The sequence below is a fragment of the Dromiciops gliroides genome, chromosome 2 (assembly GCF_019393635.1).
Source record: "Dromiciops gliroides isolate mDroGli1 chromosome 2, mDroGli1.pri, whole genome shotgun sequence".
Lineage (NCBI taxonomy): Eukaryota > Metazoa > Chordata > Mammalia > Microbiotheria > Microbiotheriidae > Dromiciops > Dromiciops gliroides.
In genome coordinates, this window is record NC_057862.1 from 149,693,587 (window position 1) to 149,718,529 (window position 24,943).

A 24,943-nucleotide genomic window follows, 5' to 3' on the forward strand; every position below is an offset into this window, starting at 1 on the left:
GTGACTTGCCCAGAGTCACACAGCTAAGGCACAGTAAGTGCCTGAGACTGGATTTGAACTCAAGAAGATGAGACTTCATGCTTGACGATCTATCCACTGAGCCATCTAGCTGCCTTCATTTTTTTTTTTTTTTTGGTGAGGCAGTTGGGGTTAAGTGACTTGCCCAGGGTCACACAGCTAGTTAAGTGTTAGGTGTCTGAGGCTGGCTTTGAACTCAGGTCCTCCTGAATCCAGGGCCAGTGCTCTATCCACTGCGCCACCTAGATGCCCCGCTGCCTTCATTTTTACAAAAGAGTAAACTGAGGTTCAGAGAAGTTAAGTCATTTGCCCAAATTCACACAGGTAGTAAATAACAGTCAGCATTTGCACCCAGGTCCTTGACTGGGCAAACAGTGTACCATGATGTCTCACTTATCTAGAGGTTACATATCCTGCAATCTCCCCTATCCAGAACACCAGCAAAAAACCCACAAAAAAAACAAAACCAAAAACAACTCTGGGCAACCAAAAAAAAAAAAAAAAAAGAGAGACCTCAGGGCAGCCAAAAATGAATTCCCCAAAACTCATGTACTGAAGTTCAGGCCTTATTCACAGAAGAGCTTGCCACCTATATACCCTTATATTCATTCTATTTCAAACTATTGGTTTATCTGATGTCTTAGCACACCAAAGACCAAAGATCGGGATGGCTGATTAGGCCAGGCATGCTTATAACAATGAGAAGGGAGAGCCAACAACTTGACATTGAAGAATGAGGCAACCTAACGAAAACAACATAAATAAGACAAAGAGATCCAAAATATACCACAGTCTAGGATGACCTAATGTCAGGGCAGAGGGTATCACTATGTTATATACAGTACGATAAATGATGCCCATGATGATAACTCCTGGGCCAACGAGAATATTTTCAACTCTAGCATCAGCATTCTTGGTTTAGGAAAGCAGAGAAGTGTGTCACACATTTTTAGAAAGAGTTTCATCCCCAAGTGGCTAAAATGAAAAAGATAAAAGCTGGTGCTTGATGGGACATGCTTCAGTTATCTGGAACATTCAATGATAACGGCTCATTCTCTGATGATAGTGGATAAAAGACAGTAAAATGCTGTCCAAATTATCCACATTGTTGGGGCTAATAGCAATAACCGTTAGCACAATTATACCAATACAGCAATAACCTTGCATCTTTAGAACCTGTCATACCTTACAAAGCATTTTTGCTGATAATATCCAAATTATTGCCATTTGGCTTTGAGATATATTACAGGACTTTTTTTTTGTCTCACAGAGCCTTTTCTTCCTATTTATGTTTCACTCTGGCTGACATTAAAATGAAATTCCATTCTCTGAGCAATGACTGGATGATGACAGGAGTACCCAAGAAGTATGCTGGGTTTACTGTTGTTGTTCAGTTGTTTCAGCCATGTATGACTCTTTATGACCCCATTTGGGGGTTTCCTTGCCAGAGATACCGGAGTGGTTTGCTATTTCCTTCTCCAGCTCATTTTACAGATAACTGAGGAAACCAGGGTTAAGTGACTTGCCCAGGGTCACACAGCTAGTAAGTGCTTAAGGCCAAATTTGAACTTGGGTCTTCCTGACTCCAGGTCCAGTGATCTAACCACTGGGCCATTTAGCTGCCTCTCTGATGCTGAATCCGTTTTTAAAGTTATCTATGTCACATTCCTGGTTGACTCTCCTGACTCTAAATCTATGACCCTATTACTAGATAATCTGTAAGTTCCCTGTTAGCTCCACATTTTTTGACACAGAGGAAGCAAGTAACAAAGCGAGGATTCAAATTCACATTCTCAATTTGAAATGAAGCATGTTTCTACTACGTCATCCTGTTTTAACCAGAGAGTCACTGTAGGCAGGGATTTATTAATACCTGAATATGTTTTATTTCATTTATTCATTCATCAACCATTTAACAATAGCTACCATTTATATGGGGCAGCTAGATGGCACAGTGGATAGAATGCTAGGCCCAGAGTCAGGAAGACTCATCTGCCTGAGTTCAAATTCAGCCTCAGATACTTACTGGCTGTGTAACCTTGGGCAAGTCACTTAACTCTGTTTGCCTCAGTTTCCTCACCTGCAAAATGAGCTCAAGAAGGAAATGGCAAAGAACTCCAGTATCTCTGTCAAGAAAACCCCAAGTGGGGCCATGAAGAATCAGACAGGACTGGGGAAAACCCCATTTATAGATCGCTAAGGTTTGCAAAAGGCTTTATATTTCTTGTCTCATTGGATTTACTGAATGCCTTCTAGGTGAGAGGCACTGTGCTAGGCCCTGGGAAGAATGCAAAAATGAATCAGACACAGTCTCTATCCTCAAGCAACTTGTATGTCCTTTCTCACGCATAACACCAGCAATCAGCATCAAGAAGCATTTTTCTTACTATCTGACCGATGGCTTCCCATAGCTAGAAAGCTAATAAGCATCACTCCTGGACTTCCATGGGGTTTCCCTTCATGAGACCCAATCATATTTCCTCATTTATCCTCTCAGTGTCCCTGACAGAGAAGAAAGGAGTGCTAGGGCTCAAGAGAAGAGAGGAGGCCTGGAATTATTCTCCCCATTTCACAGATGGGACAACTAAAGGGCAGAAGGGGAGAGTCAGGGGAAAGAAAGAACTGGGACTAGAAGTTCCATACCCTGGTTGTTGATTCTTAGCCTTCAGGAATAACCCCCTAGTGACTACCTCCCCTCCTAGGATGAGCAAAATCAGCATCCCCTCCTCCTTCCCTGCCCAGGGTCTCCCAGGCAGGTGGAAAGCAAGGGCCTTAATCACCTACAACAATAACATCCTTATCTCCCCTTCTCCCCCATGTGTCACCAGCCCTCTCTCCCTCCCTCCCTCTCCTTGAAGAATCGGTCCAGGCGAGCTGATGAGTCTTGCTCTGGGTCAATAGATCTCACCCAAATTTAGCAAACCAGCCAGTACAGAGACAGAGATGGAACAACACTCGCTCCAAACCATTTTAGTGGATAAATAAAATGACTTCCAAGTAAGTGAGGCCATTTGTCAAGTGACTTTACCCACTAAAGGCAGAAGCAAGTTCTCTCTGGTTGAGCCCCTTTGCTTTAGGCCAGTGCAAGGATCCACAGCCCAAAGAGGCCTGCCTGGTCACCCAGCTTAGGTCTCCACCTCTCTCCAAAGCCAATTTCTCCCCTTTTGCAAAATGGGTTGAGTCTTGAGGGGAGAAGATAATGATAAAATAATATCTTACTCTAAGGTTTGCAAAGCTCTTTATATATGCTGTCTCATTTGACCCTCATACCAACCCTAGGAAGCAGGGGCTATTATTATCATCTCCATTCTACAGGTGAGGAAACTGAGGCAGACAGTAGTTAAGTGACTTGCCCTGGGTCACACAGCTAGTAAGTGTCTGAGGCAGGATTCACATTCAGACCTTCCTGATGCCAGTTCAGTACTCTATCCACTGCTCCACCTTGTGGCCAAAAGTTACCTAGCTAATATAAGTCATTGTAGAAATCAATATATTTGTCCTTTGTAACAAGAAAAATAGGAACTACTGTGGTTTCCTTGATATCAATACCTTATTTAAGTCTTAGAGGAGTTGGTTGAAGCACAGGATGACTTGCACATGTGGTCACAAAGCAATAACTATCAGAAGTGGGATCTGAACTCCATCCTTCCTGACCCACAGTCCAGACCTCTTTTGATCACATTTCCATTGCCTTTCCATTCTTTATTTTCTCTAAATCCTGAGGAGTATATGACCAGGTGTATGAATGTGAACAGTTTACAATTCACAATTGTCTTTATAAAAACATCTCCTCTCACAACTGCCCAGACAGATGGGGGTGTAAAATGGGGATACCCATTTTACAGATGAGGAAATTGAGTATTGCAGAGGTGGAGAGTACCCCCATGACCCTTCATATAGAAAACCACAGAGCCATGACCATTTCTTCCAATCCCATCCACCCTGCTGCCTCACAGCTCACCCAGTTACTACTCAAGTTGATCTCTTACTTTTATTTAGATTGCACAAATTAAATATTAATGCAAGAAGGTGCCATTGACTAAAACTCCAATCACCTGGCATGGCCCCTAAGCTGAGAAGATGCTGAAAGCACAGAATTATAGTGATGTATCATTAGCTCTTAGAGATCTATTTATTACACAAACTACTGGCTCAGTCTATTTCACTGCACTCTGTATTTCTCTTAGACAATAGAGGGTCTGGCAGGGGTTTTTTTGTTGTTATTTGTGTGTGTGTGTGTGTGTGTGTGTGTGTGTGTGTTTTTCTTTCTTTCCCTCTGTCAATGGCCATACCTTTGCACTCTACATTATGGTTCAGAACATGAGGCTTGAAGTAAGAAAATCTGGCTGGGTTCAAATCCAGGCACTAATACAGACTATGTAATAAATGCTCATTGATTGGCTCTGCCACCTACCAGCAGGGTGAGCTTGAGCAAATCAAATCCCTTCTCTTGGCCCCAGTTTCTTCACTTGTAAGGCAGAGAGAGTCATAACTGTCCTGCCTGCCTATCTACCATATATAGACTTACAGACTTTGTGGGAGCATGTGGATGAGAAATGAACAGGATGAGAAGCGATGAATGGGATGAGAACTGTATGGACCTGCAGCATTAGGAGTGCCCATATTAAGGAGATGGCAAACATGTCCATGTATTTGCATAAATGCAAAGCACTGTGGTAGAAGCTGGGGACATAAAGACAAACTGGAACAGTCCCTGCCTTCAAGGATTTTGCATTTCACTATTCAAAGTCCCTGGGTACAAGGTTCTCCACAACCTAAGGCATCATTAACTAACTCCTCACAAATAGGACATAGCATAGGGACCTACACACACAGGGGTATGGTACAATGGGGGTGGGGAATAGAACCAGGAAAAGAAAGAGGAAAGGGGAACAGACAGAAAGTATAGGAGGAAGGAGGCAGCTAGGTGGTGCAGTGGATAAAGCACCAGCCCTGGATTCAGGAGGACCTGAGTTCAAATCTGGCCTCAGACACTTGACAATTACTAGTTATGTGACCCTGGGGAAGTCACTTAATCCTTATTGTTCTGCCAAAAAACAACAACAACAAAACAAACTATAGGAGGATACAAAGGCACCAGAAATCATCTGGCCCAACCTCCTCATTTTACAGATGAGAAAACCAAGGCCCAAAGCGAAGGTGTTGAATTAGAATGCTGATGCCTAGGACATGTTTGTCCTTTGTCCCCGGAAGGGTAAGCATAGATTTAGAGCCAGGAAGAACTTTAGAGGCCCCCTCCTTTTACAGATGAGGAAACTGATGCACAGGAAAGCTAAATGACTTACTCAGGATCACCAGTAAGTCTCTGAGGAAGGATTCACACCTAGGTCTTATGGCCTCAAGTCCAATGCCCTATCCACATTGTCACTGTGCCCTGCTTCCCTCCATCTAGAAGGTGGAGGCAGCCTAGATTTTTGTCCGTGAAGCACCTCTGCAAAATTCCCCTAAGTAATGGCCACTAGATCCGATCTCACCATCCCCCCTCCTCCAGATAACTTTTCACCTTTTGCAGAAGAATCACATTGTAGCCAAGAGCAGCACAAGCTGGAGAGCCCTATGGCTTTCATCTTTCCTTCAGGATGGGACAGCAAGGAATGGGTCTGGCAAGAATGATTTCTGGACTGAGAGGGTGCTGTCCATGGTAGCCAAAAGGGCACCTGGACCCATTCAGGCCATCTCTCTCCTTAAAACTCAAACTTAACCATCTCCTTCAAGCCCTTGCAACATCTTCCTCCCCCCAACATACATACATACACACACACACACAGGCAGCTTTTAATGAGGGAGCAGCTCACAGGTTGCCCAGCATCATCCAATCTGCTGGCATTGCTGCCTTTGAAGCTTCCCAGTCCAGAAGACCATTTATCTCCACAATTTGCAGAGAAAGCCTCATAAATCATGTCTATACACAAAGAGATTACTACTTTGGAAGATCCTTTCAAAGACATCTCACAAAGACACCACAGACCTGCTGGGGCAGTCGGGTTCTCTTCATTACCTGCCTACCTGTGTGTACTCCTATCCAGACCAAATGGACACAATCACTTTCCATCCCCAAATCACCAGAGCAGAACCCTCATTGTAAGAGGTCACCATTAAACTGGGCTTAAGAAGTAGTGTGTGAAGATGAGACACTGACCCATGGGACACTGGCAGAATCTCCTCACAGGTGGTCCAGGGCACAACCATTAATAATAATATCACTTTAATAATTAATCTTTATTAATTACTAATGATTAATCACTATTATTTAGTAACCACCAATAATAGTAATAGTTTAAAAGTACAGAGCACTTTACATATATTATCTCATTTGATCCCTATAACATCCTTATGAAGAAGGTGTTATTATCAACATTTTATTGATGCAGAAACTAAGATGCAAAGGTTAAATGCCCTAAGGGTCACATAGCTAATAAGTATTCAAGGAAGAATTCAAACTTTGGTCTTCCTGACTCCTGACCTACTACTCTGCCATAAGAGTCTCAACTGGCAGAATTGAGCCATTCTAGGGCATAGATAGATAACTGAGACTGCTATCAAGGTTTACAAAAGGTGGTTCTCCCCTGTGAGACTGGTGGTACAAATGTGATCATACCTCTTTTACAGAAGAGGAAACTGAGGCTCAGAGAAATTAAGTCACTTGTCCGTGGGCCAATAACTACTGAGTGATTGTATTAGGATTCAAACCCAGGTCTTCTCCCTCCAAGTCCAGGGTTTGTTTATCTTTTTCTTTGAATTTAAGAAGCATGAACATTACAATATACAAATAGTCAATAAACAATTCAATTACAAGGAACAAAAATGTATATTAAACTATAAACTTCTGTCATGTAATTTTAAATGTATATTAAATTTAGACCAGTTATAATAAACTGCCCTTCTTGTCTGCATCTTCTTCTGAACTTTCTTCCTTGCATTTTAAAAAGTGTTTCATTAATGCTCTTTTCTTTTGTTCTTCCTTTTTTGGATCACTACCCACAAACTCACTCTCTAAAATAGACATATTTCTATTATAAAGGGATGGATAATTCCCTTAGAACAAGTAAGTAGAATCAAATGAAATGAATCAGTGCAATCTGGCCCAGTCTGAAGACGCCTTTCTCCTGCACCTGCAGTCGATCATCTCAAAGGGGCAGAAGGGATGCTCCATCACCAGCCTTCTGAAGGTAAGCTTGGTGCTGGCACCAATCAGAGTTCAGGAGTCTTGCAAAGTTGTCTTCCTGTACATTATTGTGGTAATTAGGTCAATCATTGTCCTGCCCAGCACTCCTTCTGATACACCAAAGTGGCTTCTTGAGAAGATTAGACCCTGAAGAGACCTTATAGATAATTAAGTCCAAACCCTTCATTTTACAGATGAAGAAAGTGAGTCCCAGAGAAGGAAAACATCTTTGCTCAAGATCACCAGTTTGTGGAAGAACCAATCTCATTCTCTTCTGTTTTCAAGGATAAATAATTCCAATTTCCCCTTGTTTGATCACTCATAGGTGTCCTTCTTCAGAGTCAGAAAGTTTTCCCATAGGTTCTCCCTGAATTATCTTTTTTTTTTTTTGTGCAGGGCAATGAGGATTAAGTGACTTGCTCAGGGTCACATAGCTAGTAAGTGTCAAGTATATGAGGCCAGATTTGAACTCAGGTCCTCCTGAAGACAGGGATGGTGCTTTATCCACTGCACCACCTAGCTACCCCCCTCCAATTATTTCTTGTGGTGATTCAACCCCGTTCCCTTTCATTTATTATTTTTTTTTAAAAAAAAAAACATTTTTGAGCACTTCCTATGTACCCAGCCGTGTGTGGTCACTCACCTCTGCTGGTTAAGTCCTCCCTATCCTTCAAAGCTCAACTTAAGCATCCTCTCCATCACGAAGCTTTTCCTCATCCCTAAACCGGAAGTGATCTTTCTGTTCGGATCTCACATGGCCCTTTGTAATCAGTTAACTAGCATTCATTAAACACCTCCTATATGCCAGGCATTGTGCTTAGCACTGATACCTCTCTCACCCATTTAGCACATTCTAATTTGTATTACATCAATTATTATGTCCCTCTCTCTCCAGCTGGACTGTAAGTTTTTGAGGACCCTCATCGAGGCTGAGTGGAAAGAGTCTCAAAGTCAGGTGAGACCTGGATCTAGCACTTACCACTTACTCATCCGAGCCTGATATTTTTTGGACATGGCCAACGCAGGACTTTGTTTTGTTTGACTATGCATATTTGTTACAAGGTTTGCTATGTTTTCTTTTTCAGTTAGGCAAAGGGAGAGAGAGATGACAGGGAGAAAATTAGACTTGCTAATTAAAAAAATAAAAATAAAAAACTCCTGAGACTCAGTTTCCTCATTCATAAAATGGGGAAGGATAATAGCTCAGAAGGTTGTTGTAGATCTTAAATCAGTTAGTCACTCAATATACAATTATTAAGCCCCAGCTGTGTGCTTGGCTTTGTGTAAAGCACTAGGGATACACAGAAAGACAAAAGGCAATCCCTGTCCTCAAGGAGTTTACAATCTAATGTGGGGGTGGGAGAGAGACAACATATAAAAAGAAGCAGTTGGGGGGGGGTGGAGGAGAGAAGTTGCTCAGCATAGGGGCAAGATGGATAAATTGAAAAGAGTGCAGTTAGGTGGGAAATGAAGAGAGGTCTGGACCTTGGTGTCCTTGAAGAGAGGTCTCTGACCTCCAATCAGAGAGGAAATGGGATCCCAGGGGCAGGGGTTACTAATGTAGGGTGAATTCCAGGGCTGATGTGATCTTGCAGGATGAAGAGATTCCTGAGACATGATGGGAAAGTCCAGAAGTCTACATGTGAAATCGAATAGTGTACAGTACATTTTTCAAACCATCAAGTGCTATATAAATTTTTGAACAGAGGAAATGGAAGGCACTGGCAGTGTCTCCCCAGAGGTTTTTTTCCCTTTTCTGGGAATGTGTTCAGCAAACCCTCAAGTCTTATAGAAATTAATTAATTCAATCAACAAGTGTTTTTAAGTTCCTGCACTGTGCAAGACATTGGGATAGGTTCAGGGTATTTAAAAAAACCAAACCAGTTCCTGGCCTCAGGGAGATTACATCAATTGATCATTAAGCATTTATTAAGAGCTCACTGTTTGCCAAGCACTGGGCTTAGTACTGGGGATATAAAGAAAGCCAAAAACAGTCTCTTCATTCTATTGGGAGACATGATACTTATACGGATTAGTAAATATATGAGAATTTGAGGAGGGAGCTACTAACAGTTGGGGGATTGGGAAAGTGTGCCAGCCTGAGTCTGTAGGGAAGCTGAGCCTTGATAGAAGCTAGGGATTCTAAGGACAGTGAAGAAAAGCAAATTATTATTATATATAACTTGGGCAGCTAGGAGGTGCAGTGGATAGTGTGCTGGAGTAAGGAACTCTTCCTGAGTTCAAATCTGGCCTTAGACACTTATTAGCTGTGTGACCCTGGGCAAATCACTTAATACTATTTGCCTCAGTTTCCTCATCTGTAAAATGAGCTGGAGAAGAAAATGCCAAACCACTCCAATATCTTTGCCAAGAAAACCCCAAAAGGGGTCATGAAGAGTTGGACACGATTGAAAAATGACGGAACAACAAATTATAACAATTTATGATTGTTATTAAAAACAGTGAGAGAAATGGCATGGTATATTCTGGACACACACACACACACACACACACACACACACACACACACACACCCCTCAGTAACTATGGAAGTAGCCAATAATAGGTACCCAATTTGTGAAACCGAATTAGAGAATGGAATAAATGATGGTCAACATCATGAAAACAGAAGTCTAAATCCCCATTCTCAGGGAACTCCAAGTCTAACTGGGGAGATGGAACACCCACACAGGAAATCATACCAGAGCAATCCCAAAGCTACTAGGGAATAAGGGTGAGCTGAGAAATGCAGGCTTGGTGCTGAGGACAGATGGAGTGAGAGTCATTCTGCTCCCATGTGAGAACCTCCAGCTGTCTACAGTCAGCCTAGCCTCCTCCGCCTGTTGCTGGAAATAGGAAGTGGATGCCCTTTTCCTGCCCTGTGCTCAACTCCACGGCTCTTTTCCCAGATGGAGAAGAGGATGGGGTAGGTTGGGAGCATTCCTCTGAGTCATCACTCAGCTTCAGAAGGAAGTTAACTTATTTCCCCTCTCAGGAACTGTTTCCCCTTCTATAAAACAAAGGGTTCAAACAAGTGGACTCTGCGGGTCTCTTCCCAATTCTAAAATTCTCTGATTTTCTATTTCTCCAGAGGAAGCTACTGCGAAGTGGAACCACATGATCAAGCTCTGCTTGGCGGGGTGAGGGGGGCGAGCCCAGGGAGGGAAACAAAACATGTCCAGGATGGGAGCAGATCTACATGATCTGGATTTCTACCCAGTTCTACCTAGATAATGAAATGCATATATTAAATTAATAACAACGCCACCTAGGAGGATCACTGATTTGTGAGTCCGAAAGGACCCTGGAGATCACTCATCCAAACCCCTCATTTTACAGATTAGGAGCTAAGGCTGAGAGAAATCAAGCAACTTGAACTAGGACACATAGGTCCTAAGTGACAAAGGCAGAATTAGAACCCAGGGCCTTCCAGCTCCTCCTCCAGGGTTCCTTCTATGCACCATGCTGCCACTTGTATAACCATTCCAGAATTACATTTTTTTTTCTGGAGGCCATCAGGGTCAAGTGACTTGCCCAGGGTCTCACAACTAGTATGTGTTTGAGGCCATATTTGAACTCAAGTTCTTTCTGATTCCAGTGCCAGTGTGCTCTATCCACTGCCACCTAGCTGCCCCCTCTGAATTTTTTTTCTTTCTTTCTTTTTTTTTTTTTAGTGAGGCAATTGGGGTTAAGTGACTTGCCCAGGGTCACACAGCTTGTAAGTGTTAAGTGTCTGAGGCCGGATTTGAACTCAGGTACTCCTGACTCCAGGGCTGGTGCTCTATCCACTGCGCCACCTAGCTGCCCCCCTCTGAATATTTTTAAAGAAATATAAAACTAAAAATCAAATGATATAGAAAATGTAATACTGTGGTTTTCTTGTTAAAATAATACCTCCACTCATTTTAATAGATTCCTCCCCCTCCAAAGTCCTCTCCCATTTGAGCTTTACAGCAATACCACAAGTGGGCCAAGGCAGGGCTTTTTGTCTCCCTTTTATAGTGGGGGAAACCAAGGCCCTAAGAGTGACTTGCCCAAAGCAAGGTACCATGCCGTCTCTCATTTGGATTGTGATTAAGGTGGGGTCTACCTGTGTAAGCATATGTTTGTGGTTCTTTAATATCTGACAAAAAGACTTTTTGCTGAAGTCCTCTTCTGCTGTTCCTCTGTGTGTGTGTGTGTTTAAGAGAGAGAGAGAGAGAATGAGAATGAAAATGAATCAAATCATTTGGTCCCCAGAACATCAGCTCCTCCAGGGCAGAGAGATTGGCTCTCTTTCAGTCACCTCTGGATGCTAGTTCCAAGAGTGAGTTTACACTGTCAGTGGATGCTCTCAATGAGAGGTTAAGCTTGACCCTCACACTGCCTGGAAAATTGGAAACTGATTTATTATTAATGATCTTTATGTATCTGCTGGGACTTAAGAAGGGGAGGGCCTCTCAGACCCATCATTTTGTCACTTCTGGAATAAGGTGGCTGGACCGGATGACCTCCAAGCCCTCTTCCAGCTCTAAGCAGAATGTAAGCGTCTAAGATCCTATAACCAACTAACTATGTGTCATAGCTGCTGAGGGAGAAGCAAGAGGAAGAAGGTAGACATTGTCACAACAGGTACCGAGGTCAGATAGAAAGAAGAGCTTCCCATTAGTGAGGGCTTTAAACCTAGGAACATTTTGCTGAAAGTTATTCATTAGAAATACGCAGGGGATATTTTCAGCACCACAGACACGTAGGATATAATTAGCTCATGTCTGAACTGTGAGTGTTTTAAGGTTGATGGAGCACTTTTCTTTTTCTTTTCTTTTTTTTTTTTTTTTTGAGGCAATTGGGATTAAGTGACTTGCCCAGGGTCACACAGCTAGAAAGTGTTAAGTGTCTGAGGTCAAATTTGAACTCAGGTCCTCCTGAATCCAGGGCTGGTGCTCTATCCACTGCGCCACCTAGCTGCCCCCGGGCACTTTTCTTTTAACAACTCTGTGAGGCAGGTACTGTCAGTATTATCATCCCCATTTTAAAGATGAGGAAAGTGAGGCTCTATTACTTGCCCGGTCACATGGTGAAGTAGGTTTTGAACCACACTGCCTCCTTGTGGAGCAGAGCTGTAAGTACCTTCCAGCTTCAAAACCCCAGAATTCTGCTGTGTGGGTGGGTACTCTGTGCAATATGTATGGTGTGTGTGTGTGTGTGTGTGTGTGTGTGTGTGTGTGTTTTGTGTGTATGCTATGGGAATTATGCATACTTCATGCATGGTGTATATGCTCTTGGTGCTGGGGTGGGTTATAGAATCAAGGGAGAGAGAGAGACAGAGAGACAGAGAGAGAAAGAGAGAGAGAGCGCGAGCAAAAGAGCACGAACGCAAAGGCAAGCATGAGCACGTCCCTAAAGGGTTTTGTCTGCCCCTGCTTTGGCCAATGGTTAGCACAAGAACCTATGCAGTCATTATACAATTATGGGAACAATATCAATGTTGATGCCTACCTCACTGATCGAGCTAATGTACAAATATGCAGACTTTGAGAGAGAACTGGGTAGGTGAAAGAACACAGGCACAACTCAGTCCACCGTTGCTCACCAGCCAAAATAAGCTACATACTATTCTACTGGGAGTCAAGGGAATATCAGAAGATGTATGGAGGTCCCTGGGAACTCCAGGATCACACACATCACCTTCCTCCCCCACCCCCAGGGATTGACAAAACAGCCACATCCTCTTGAGTCCAGTCACAGCCAAGCACAAGAACTCACCAGCCAAAGCTGGTGAGTGAGTGTCAGGGACAAGGTGATTCAGAAATTGTGCTGACACATGTACACAAAGCAGGAGGTAATAAATTACTGCCCCCCTTTCTGAGGGAGGAGTGGGGCGGAGGGCTCACTAAATATAGTTCACCTTATTGTTATTTACGTCTCTCCGTGCCAGGCGATTACTCCTGAAGCCTGTCTTACTCATCAGCAACTGCTGGTGCTTAATATGCCAAGATCAGTTGGAGGGGGAGAGAAGAGGGGAGACAGCACGCAGTTAGTTGTTGCTTTGCTGAATATATTTGGCAAACTCTGGGCAGTGAGTATTTCTTATCACCTCTCTTCTTTTCCTTCCTGCCCTTCTCTTCCTTCTTCCTCCCTTTTCCTTCTTCCTTTTCTTCCTTCCTCCCTCCCTTTCTTTCTATCCCTTCCCTTCATTATCTCCTTTCTCTTGCTCTTCCTTCTCTTCCTCCTTTCCATCCCTCCTTGCTCCTTTTCTTCTCTTCTTTCCCTTACTTTCTTCCTTCTTTCTCTCCTTCCCATCTCTCCTTCCCTCCTTTCCCTCATTTCCCCCCTCCTTCTTTCCATCTCTCCTTCCCCCTACTTTCTTCCTTCTTCTTACTCTCATTCCCATCTATCCTTCCCTTCCTCCTCCTTTCCTTCTCTCCTCCTTAATTTCTTCTCTTTTTCTTCCTTCCTGTCCATCTCTCTCTCTCTCTTTCCCTCTCTCCCTCTCTTTCCCTCTCTCCCTCTCCCCCCCCTCTCTCTCCCTCTCCCTCTCCCCCTCCTTCTCCTTCTCTCACTCCTACCTCTCTCTGTCTCTCCCCCCCTTCCCTCCCTCTTCCCCCCTGCTTCCTCCCCTCCTTGTGGTTAAAATTTAATTTGGGCAAGAACAGCTCAGTTGAGGCTCTGTTTGCTTTGCCCAATCCCTGCTATGTCTCAATCACTTGGGGGGAGAGGAGGTAGAAGGGAAGCCAACGCAAGAAGAAAGAGGAAAGGATTAATGACCCTTAGGATTTCAGATGACCTGACCCAATAGCCCAGAGCAGCAAAAGTTGCTTCATTAACCAAGATAGCTATGGTTCTTTGCCTCCAAACATCTTTTGATCTCTTAGAAGCCCAAAGCATCAAAGACATTCTAACCAGTTCTATTTACTTTGGGGGAACCGAGTCGTTTGCTTCCTACTGCCTGAGTAGGACAAAGCCACTGGGACCTCCATACTCCCAAGCCTCAGTGCCATTAGTCCACTTTTTAAGGCCCTTCTGGAGACAGCTGCCCGCTATTTCCCAGGATGAATAAATTATTAGAAATCAAATGCATTACTAGGAAATAGTTCATAGATTTCCTAGGATTTAGAGCCTGAAAGGCACTTAGAGTTCATCTAGTCCAACCCACTCATTTTACAGATGAGGAAAATGAGATCCAGAGATATTCAAGAACTTGCCCAAAGTCAAATAGGAGCAGGACCAGAATTTGACCACCACTGTTTCCTCTGACTTTATTATTTCCACAACACATTGCTATCTCTCATCAACAAATATGAGGCATGCCTGCTGTAGATATTTGGTCAATGGACTAGATCTGCTGAGCATACAAAGCAGGAGAATGTCTGGTTCCTACTCTTTGAAGATTTATTGTCTACTTGGTGAGACAGGCCACATACATGAAAAAAGTCCAACAACACAATGGCATAGAGCAGATGAGGTATGGACATAACATGCAAAGTGGTCATGGAAGGTTTTGTTGAGAAGGGACTTGAGCCAGACCCATAAAAACGGTCTAGAAAAAAGACTTAGACTAGTACAAAGGAAGTAGGGCAAACACTGTTAAGCAAAAACACGAAGTTTGGAATAAACAGTATTTTTGGAGGAAAAAAAAAAAACAAGATTGGTTAAAGCAGAGGGTTTGGGCAGGGAGGTGGCACAGTAGATAGTGTCCTGGGCCTAGAGTCAGGAAGACTCATCTTCTTGAGTTCAAATCTGGCTTCAGACACTTACTATGACACTTATCTATGTGACCCTGGGCTAGTGACTTAACCCTGTTTGCCTCAGTTTCCTCATCGGTCAAATGAGTCAGACGAGGAACTGGCAAGTCACTCCAGTATGTTTGCCAAGAAAACCCCAAATGGGGTCACAAAGAGTCAAACATGACTGAAAAATGACTAAACAACAACTTGGGCATGGGGGTTGGAAAGATCCCCAAATTCCTTCTTTTACTGGAAGCCTTTCCCAAACCCTCTTAATTCTAGGGTCTTCCCTCTGTTAATTACTTCCTATTTTTCCTGTATATAGCTTGCTCTCATTTGTTTACATGTTATCGCTCCCATTAGATTGTAAGCTCCTTGAGGGAAAGAACTGCCTTTCGTCTCTTTTTGTATCTCCAGTGTTTACACAGTGCCTGACACATGGTAGGCCATGCCTAGCACATAGTAGATGCTTGATAAATGGGTATTGATTAATTTGATCAATTGAAAGAAAGACTGGGTTCAGATTGAAGTAGATTCCTTAGTCCTAGAAGGGATCTCAGAGATCATTTTATGGATGAGGAAACTGAGATACATGGAGCTCAAAGGATTTACACCTTACAGACTAGAACCCTCTAATTTTATTTCAGTGCTATTTGTACTATACTGAGGATCATGGAGGGTCTTGAACATGAGCCTAAGGAGTTTGGAGCTTTGCTGAACTATCTTCCTGGGAATCCCAGTACCTGCCTTGGAACTTGTCCAGAAGACCTAGCCCTAAGACTTTTTCCTTTCAATATTCCTTTTTTTTTTTTTTTGAGGGAGGGGAGGCCCTATTTTTTCCTCTCTTGCTCAGGATGGAAGTACAATAGCCACTGACAGGCCAAATCCCACTACTGATCAGCACAGGAACCATGACCTGCTCTATTTCTGACCTGAGCTGCTTTGCCCTGCTTTGGACAACCTGGTAGCCCAACTCCAAATTTTACCTTTATTTATACTGATTTATATACCAGCTGTCTCCCCTGATAGGATATAAGCCACTTGAGGGCAGGGAGTCTTACATTTTTCTCTTTGTATCCCTGTATTACCTCAGACAGTAACTGGAACATAGTAGATTCTTAATAAATGCTTGTTGATTAATTAACTGATTCTGCTATCCATTCCTTTTTTCCCTTCTTAACCCTGCTGTCACATAATTCAAACCACATGTCTGGATTTATTCACACAGGAAAGAGTATCTACATTTAAAAGGAACTGGACAAGTCTAATAATTAGAAGTTTACAAAAGAGAAAACTACAGAGCCCCAGCTCCCTCATGACTCCATGATTAAAAAAAAAAAAGGAATGGAGTCTTTTGCTCAAACATTCCCCATGATGATGTAGGTCTGGCTCAAGTGACTCTCTCTGCTTGCTGGCCTGCTGCTGAGGACTCTGCCCACCTTCCTCTGGAACCCTAGAGTTAACTAGTTGTCTATTTTCCTTCTGTCCAAATTGAGGGAGGGGGGAAAAGGACTATTAAAACTACAGCATCTCCCATGATGCCTCCCCCACCCCAATATAGCATCCCATGGCTTCCAGGTCCACAAAAGCAAAAATAGCACCACATATAGAACCTAGGCCCAAATTTTGTCCCTTCCATTTACTACACGTCTGACCTTGGGCAAATCCTTTCACACTTCTAGGTCTCATTTTTCTAACCTTTAAAATGAAGAAGTTGGCCTAAATCACCTCTGAAAGGGACTTCGGAGGTTATCTCGTCTAATCTCCTAAGGTTCCTTTGAGACAAATGATCCTTCAAGCACAGGAATCACTGAAGGTTTTGAGCAGGAAAAGTCCTGTGCAAAGTAGTATTTTTAGGAAGATGAATCTGGCAGTTTTCCACTGAAGCCCTAGTCATTGGGAGGTGGAGGTAACCCTTGGGTTCTCAAAGCTCAGACTAGTACAAAGACTAGTACAAAGTCTCAAAGACCACGCTAGCTGGTCTTAACCAAGTTGGAAGAGCTTCAAAAGAGACCATATGTCCATTAATCAAAGATCTGACTTCAGTTAGGAGTATTTTTTTCAGCAGCTGATTTTTTTCTTTTGAGATACAGAGACTCATGAATAATAAAAACAATACCTCATATGTATAAAGCACTTCAAGGTTTACATTATCTCACAACAACCCTGTGAGATAGGTGCTATTCTTTCTTTCTTTCTTTCTTTCTTTCTTTCTTTGAGGGGCAATGAGGGTTAAGTGACTTGCCCAGGGTCACACAGCTAGTAAGTATCAAGTGTCTGAGACCAGATTTGAACTCAGGTCCTTCTGAATCCAGGGCTGGTGCTTTATCCACTGCACCACCTAGCTGCCCCATTTTTTTTTTCTTTGAACACTTCATGAATTTGCGTGTCATCCTTGCACAGGGGCCACGCTAATTTTCTCTGTATTGTTCCAATTTTAGTATATCTGCTGCCGAAGTGAGCAATGCTGCTGAAGTGAGCACGAGGTAGGTGCTATTCTAATCCTCATTTCAGGGTGTAGAAATGGATGATCAGAAAAGGTTGAGTGATTTGTCCAGATTCATGCAGGTAGCAGATGTCTGAGGTGAGATTACAAACCATTTCTTCCTGGCTCCAAGGTCAGTACGCAATCTATGCCACATTACGTAGAAACATAAATTGATGTAGGTAATCTCAAAACCAATGAAATCACTGATCCCAGAACTATTGAGTTAATCTGAGGGTAGTAGGTAGAGTCTAGGAAGAAGTTTAAGGCAAGGACACCAGTTAAACTATTGAAATAGTTCAGGTATGAAGTCGTCAAGAATTAAACTGGAGAAGTAGCAATAGGAATGAAAAGGAAAAGAGAGATAGAAGACCATGGACGACTCCATAGAAATAAAGAGATATCTAAATAACTGGGGAAATTCTAGTTATTCATGGGTAGGTTGAGTCAATCTAATTAAAATGACAATACCTAAATTAAGCTCCCATGTAACTTCTCTGAGGTAAGGAACTATTTTCCATTTTTTTTTTCATATCCCCAGAGCTTTACACAGTGATTTATCCATAGTAGGCATAGGCATTTAATAAATGTGTATTGAATTCATTTGAATTGAATTGGGATTTGATGACTAGATATGAGAGTTTAAAGGATTTAGAAAGAGTCACCAAGGTTAGGGTGACTGAGAGAATAGTGTTATCACTGACACAGGGAAGTGGATCTGACTTAGAGAGAAATGATCTTGAATTTGAGTTTCTCTGATTAATCCACCCATTCGTACCCATGATCACCTGGCAGAGAGCAGGTCCATAAAGGTATGGTACCCACAAAGTCAACAAAGGGGGACAAGAAGCACAGAATGGAGATGCCATCTGCCTTGATAGGGTATTTTTTGGGGAGCAATGAAGGTTAAGTGACTTGCCCAGGGTCACACAGCTAGTAAGTGTCAAGTGTCTGATGCAGGATTTGAACTCAGGTCCTCCTGAATCCAAGGCCTGTGCATTATCCACCACACCACCCAGCTGTCCCTTTGATAGGGTATGGTACCAGGCAGCCTAGGAGAGTGTGTGAGCATTGGATACCTGCAAGGAAAGGTAGAAAAGCTTGACCCATTTGAAAAATTTGTGGTGCAAAATGATTAATATGGAAATGTTTTATGTGATTACACATGTATAATCTATATCAGATTGTTTATCATCTCAGGAAGTGGGGAGGAAAGGGAGGGAAGGATAGAATTTGGAACTGAAAACTTTTTTTAAAGGATGCCAAAATTGTTTTTACATATAATTGGGGTGAAAATTAACTACTCGAAAATTTTTAAAATAATATTTTGTGGTGAGCCAGAGTCAGCTAACCCCTCCCCCTAAACAAAAGTCAGAGAGGTGAGTAATCAGAGATTCCCAAATCACAAAAGAAGGGGCCAGGCCAAATGGCCAGGGCCAGGACAAGCTTTCTCAAGAATGCACTTGGAGCTCTCTTTCGCACAAGGGAAGGATTCTCAGGCCATGAGCAGGACGTGAGTTGCAGATCCTTCCCCAGTGGTGAGTGCCAGCTCTTGGGGGCCCCAAAATGCATGCCAAGTTTCTTTGGTACCAAGTATACACCTGCCTTAGGACAGAAACATGGGGCCTTTGACCATTAGGCTGCATCTTTTCCTACCTTTGAAAAGAAGGAAAATTTGGCAGCCTTCTCCAGCCAGAAAATTCTCTCTTTCATCTTTATGGATGCATCTCCTCCTTCCTAGGAGGAGCAGCAGAAGGTGGGAAGAAGGGAAGGGAGGAATAATTGGGAATGATAACACAAGAGCGACAGAAGGGATCAAATAGGGCAGAGAAGGAATTGGATGTTTAACCCAAAGGGAGTCCCAAGTGTGCCTAAATGTGTTTTCTTTTCTTAAAATCTCCCCTTCAGAAGGAGAGGAGGTCGATCTGTGGGGAGCAGGAGTGAAAGCTGGTGGCTGCATTAAAGTGTCTTTAAACTCGGACTGACAACATCAGCAAACACTAGGTCAGGGAGTGGTCATGCTGGCGGGTGAAGAGAGTCCCACAGCCTGATTTAATTGTAAGCTAATTGAATAAAGGAGCAGAATGGGGTTGAAAACAAGTCGGAAGCACTCTGTTAGGGACTGAAAAAGCACAGTTTTTCTCAACTTGATGCAAAAGTAGATCTATTACAGGTTTTCTGCCTGCAATGTTGGAGCGTTGGACAGGCTTCTGATGCCTAATGAGCTCATAGCTCAAGCTGTCTCTAACTGGGGAGCTCTTGAAAGATTTCAAGGCAAACTTAACAGCGTAGTTAGTTCTAGCTGGCTACCTGTCATCACTCAGGCTTCAGAAAGAGAGATACCTTATTAAAACAGTACAGGAGGCCTGCTTCTCCAGCAGGTACTCGGGAGGTCCTGATCATCTGAGGGGGCTGAGGACAAGGTTGTAACAAATGAGGCTGAGCTCTGGAGGAGAGGCTGAGCCATTGCCATGGCCTGGCCTGAGGCTAGGGTGACTGTTGCTATAATAAGGCCAGGCCAGGGCTCTAGGCACAGCCCACAGATTTCCAGGATTTAAGGAAGAGCCAGGGGGATGGCCAACAACTCTTCATCTCCTCATACTTATGGGTGGGAGCAGACTCATAGAATGGTGGAGCTGAGAGGGACTTCAGAGTTCATCTAATGAGTCCAGTCCCTTCATTTTATATAAACCGAAGCCCAGAGAGATGAAGTGGTCTTCCTTTTTTTTTTTTTTTCCAGGGCAATGAGGGTTAAGTGACTTGCCCAGATTCACACAGCTAGTAAGTGTGTAAAGTGTCTGAGGCTGGATTTGAACTCAGGTCCTCCTGAATCCAGGGCTGGTGCTCTATCCACTGTACCACCTAGCTACCCCTGAAGCATACTTTTAAAACTTTATTTTTCTTGTTTTGTGTGTGTTTTCTTTTGCAACATGGCTAATAGGGAAATATGTTTTGCATGACTTCACATATATAATCCATATCATATTACTTGCCTTCTCGATGGGTGAGGAAGGGCCAAGAGAGAGGAAGAGACTTTGGAATTCAAAATTTTGGAGAATGAATGTTACATTTTTTTGACCTGCAATTTGGAAATGTTTAATGAAATAAAAATATATTTTTTAAAAACAAGTTATTTCCCTTTTCTGGGTCTCCATTTCCTCACCTGTATAATGGAAAGTTTAGACTCAATGTTCTTTAAGGTTCTCTAGAGGTCTGTGTGCTACAGATGTTTGCTGTGGACTTCGGGTATGAGAGAAGTCCCTGAGCTTCAGATGTGAGGAAGGATATGAGTCTTAACATAGAGCATCTGCCACTCACTCCAAGCAGTCCAAAGGGACAGAGGTGGGAAGGATATGGGATGCCAGCTGCACTTGGGAGCCTAGTGAGGAAGGAAGACTTATCAGTTGAGGGGTTGGAGACATAATGTGTCAAAGGAGAAGAGCGGAGAATCTGGAATCAGGAGAGATCTGGTTACTAATCTCAGCCCTGGCCCTCACTAGCTCTGTGACCATGGGCAGTTTGAGTTGATTTTCTGAGCCTCAGTTTCCTCATCTGTACTGTGAAGACATTTGTACTGCCCACCAAGAGGACAGTGAAGAAAGCACCTACTAAAGCATATTTTAGGTGGGGCTTTAAAAGCACATGACTATAGTTATTCTATTTCTTCAGGAAACTCAGCAAAGATAATGATCTCTCCTCCCTCAAAGAAACCAAAGTGCTGCCTTGCCTATTGTACTGGCCCTAACTGACCATTCCTACAATTGGCGAGACAGCTGAAAAGGTCTAGGCTAGTTAGTAATTAGCTGTTAGCAATGCATAATTAACCAGCTGCTCAGTCTATGGAGAGGCCAAGAGTTTCGTGGCTATTGCTGATTACTGGGGATGGCGGTAATGAGGCAACCAAAACATGCTGTGTGGAAAAATGACCAGTCCCCTGGCATGGTGGTATCTCTTTCCTTTAAAAACAATCTGGATCCTTCTGACCTTTCCAGCCTCATCTCCTCCTGCTGCCCCCTCCTATGCTCCAGCCAAATTAGGCTATTACAGGTCTTGTGCCTTCCTGATTCCCACCCTCCCCATTAACATGAGCTGAAAATAATATCCACCTTTAAAGTGAAACGAACAGGCCATCTTCTCTTTAAAGCATTCCTTGAGCTGCTCTTTCTCAGTCAGAAATGATCTCCCCATCCACCCCCAACCCTGTAAACTTCATGTTACTTGGCCTGTCTTCTCCTTAGGCACTCAAGTGTTATTTGTAGCATTGTTATTTGCTGGTATGCCCTGTCCCTATCTTGGAATGTAAGATTCCACAATGGCAGGAACTGTGTTTTACTTAACCTTTGTATATTTTCTCCAGCGCTTAGTACACTTAGTAAATGTTTGGGGAATTAAATTGGGGATTACTGGGTCCCATTGGTCACTGTCCCTTGTGCCATGTCCACTGATGTCCTGCGGAGTCAGGGTATCTTAAGAGACACAAACAGATTATTGGAATTTTTTCCCATTTCTCCTAAGAAGACTCCTCAAGGTGGTGGGCTCCTTATGGTTTCTGTTAGTTACCTTTCCTGTGACTCAGCTTTTTTCTTTGTAACATGAGGGCTATGACAAAAGACATGGACTCATTCCTGCCTTCTTGGGTCCACCTATGCACAAGAATGGTAGTATCTGTAAATGTATGTGGGTGCAAGTGAAGAAAAGATTCTCATCTAACATTTCTGTTTTTTTGGTTTGTTTGTGGAGCAATGAGGGTTAAGTGACTTCCCAGGGTCATACAGCTAGTAAGTGTCAAGTGTTTGAGGCCACATTTGAACTCAGGTCCTCCTGAATCCAGGGCCAGTACTTTATCTACTGTGCCACCTAGCTGCCCCCCATTTTTATTTTTAAAGGGCATAATCCCCTGTTCTGTCCCACTTTGTGGGGATGGAATGATGGCAATGAAAAAAGCATAGTAAAGGAGTCTATAATCACAAAGTATTGATATATTATTATTATCAGTATTTGATTTTGAGATTTCAATGACCTTCAATAACCTTCCTCTGCAAGGAGCCACAATAATGGGAGGTAGAGATGGGGATTTGACCACTGCTTGGGTAGAAAGTAAGAAAAGAGGTCTCAGTCACCTTGGCCAGAAGTGTTTCCATGATTGATACACACTACAACAGGCAGAAATCCTAGAATGTCAGCTATGGTAGACCTGGAGGCATGGAATGTAGCAGTTGTGTGGCCCAAGCTCTGCTGTTTTCCTTTGCAGAGCATGGATTTCAGCACCAAGACAGCTCCTTTCACAGGTCCAGAGGCTGGAATAGGGGAAGTTCCTTCGGAGAGTTCTTATCCAAAGGTCTGGGAACTCATTCTTTTGTTTGTTCTTTAAAAAACAAACAAAAACTATTTGGGGGCAGCTGGGTGGTACAGTGGATAAAGCACCAGCCCTGGATTCAGGAGGACCTGAGTTCAAATCTGACCTCAGACACTTGACACTTGACACTTGCTGGCTGTGTGACCCTGGGCAAATCATTTAATCCTTATTGCCCCACAAAACAAACACACAAAAAACAACAAAAAACCCTTATTTTGGTAGATATATTTCAATATAATTGGTTTCCTTTGTAAGCCTATGTCTTTTATGCATTTCAAACTGTTCTGAAAAGGGGGATCCATGAAGCCCATGTCCACCAGACTGCCAAAAGGTTCCATGACACAAAAGGAGTTAAAAACCTAAATTGAAGCAATAAAAGTGTGGGGGAGCAAGCACTCACCTAAAGCGAACAAAACCCCACAATAATCATGTTTGGGGTATGTGTGGGTCCCAATAAGGTAACCCCCAACCCAGCAGACACACTGTATTTCAGACAGCCCATTTAACTCATTAAAATAGTAACATGCCTTAGAAGTTCTTTCATATGCTGGAAGTCATCAAAAATATGATGCCCCAAAGCCACTTTTCTGGTGGTGGGAGGGAAGGAGTGGTGTGAAGAATGTGAAATTTAGAGAGGCTAGGACCAAAGTACTGAAAGGGCTGGCAGATACTGCTGTTGAGATACCATTTTAAATGATCTTTGAAAATGTTTTTTAAAGTATGCCCAGTGGAAGAAGTACTTCAGGCCTGGAGAAAAACATATGTTGTCCCAATCTGAGAAATAAAGAAGAATAAAGTCTTTAAACCAGAGCACAATAAGCTCAACTTAAATTTCCAGCAAAATTCCAAGTGTTAGATGGATGTTTTATGAGCATTTAGAAAGGGAAGCAGTAATCACCAAGACCCAGATTGGTTTCATCAAGAAAAGGAATAGCAAACTAGCCATCTGTGCATAGGGTTACTAGTTTGATAGGTCAAAGGAATGCTGGAGATACAGTATGGCTGAATTTCAGCAAAGCATTGAACAATCTCATACTCTCCTTATGGCCAATATGGAAAGGCAGGTTAGATGATAGTAAAGTTAAAGTGTATACAGAAGGTATTGAATGATAATAACTCAAGGAGTAGCCATCATTGGGTCAATGCCAGCTTAGAAGGAGGATACTAGAGTAGAGCACCTCAGAGATTTGTTCTTGGTCCTGTACTACTGTCAATAACTTGGACAATGGTGATACTTATCCAAATTTCAGATGACACAAAGCCAGGAGGGGTAGCTAACAGGTTAGATGATATTAAAGATCCCAAAAGACCTCAACAGGCTACACCAATGGGACAAATCTGATAAGATTAAATTTAAATTGGATAAGTGAGAAGTCCTAGATGTAGAGGCAAGTAACCAACTTCACAAATACAAGGAGGAAACTTGTGGCTAAACAGCAATATATGTAAAATAAAGTTCTGGGAGTTTTATTATACTGGAAGATTAATATGAGTTGTAAGGATGAGATGGCAGCCAAAAAGTTAACATGATATTAGGCTGTGTGGAGAAAGGTATGGCTTCTAGAATGAGGAAGATGATGGCCCTGCTCCACTCTTCCCTGGTGAGATTCCATCTGGAATGCTGTGTTCAATTCTGGACACCACATTTTAAGTAGCTGGTTGAGAAATTGACCCATGTTTACAGAAGGGTGATCAGGATGATGAGAGGACTAACTAGGGAACATAACCTAAAGAGATAAGCCGAAGAAATCAGAAATATTTCGACTGGAGGAAAGAAGATATTTAAGGAGAAATAATAGTGGTCTTCAAGTACTAGAAGGGCTGCCACACAGAAGAACTAGGGAAAATAATGGATTCCAAGTTGAAGATTTCAGCTCAATGTAAGGAGAAGTTTCCTAATAACCAGAGATGTCCCAAAGTAAAGTAGTTTGCCTTTGGAGTTCATGGCATAGATGACCATTTGGTGGGAATATTAGAAAAGAAATTAGCAGACATTTCACCTCTGGGGTCTCTTCTAATATATATTTCTTTCTTTTTAAAATGAACTTATGGTTTCATTTTTCTTTTCTTTTCTTTTTTTTAGGCTATGGGGGTTAAGTGACTTGCCCAGAGTCACACAGCTAGTAAGTGTCAAGTGTCTGAGGTCGGATTTGAACTCAGGTCCTCCTGTATCCAGGGCCAGTGCTTTATCC

General features: G+C 42.8%; 1 protein-coding gene and 1 non-coding gene across 11 annotated transcripts in view; both read right to left on the reverse strand.

Moving 5' to 3' along the window:
- The window catches only part of MEGF11 (multiple EGF like domains 11), a 466,023-nt gene that overhangs the window by 102,174 nt on the left and 338,906 nt on the right, over positions 1 to 24,943 (reverse strand). The window lies entirely within an intron of this gene.
- Positions 17,269 to 17,375, reverse strand: LOC122744915. The gene has a single exon (XR_006355249.1). It is a non-coding gene; the product is annotated as a U6 spliceosomal RNA (small nuclear RNA).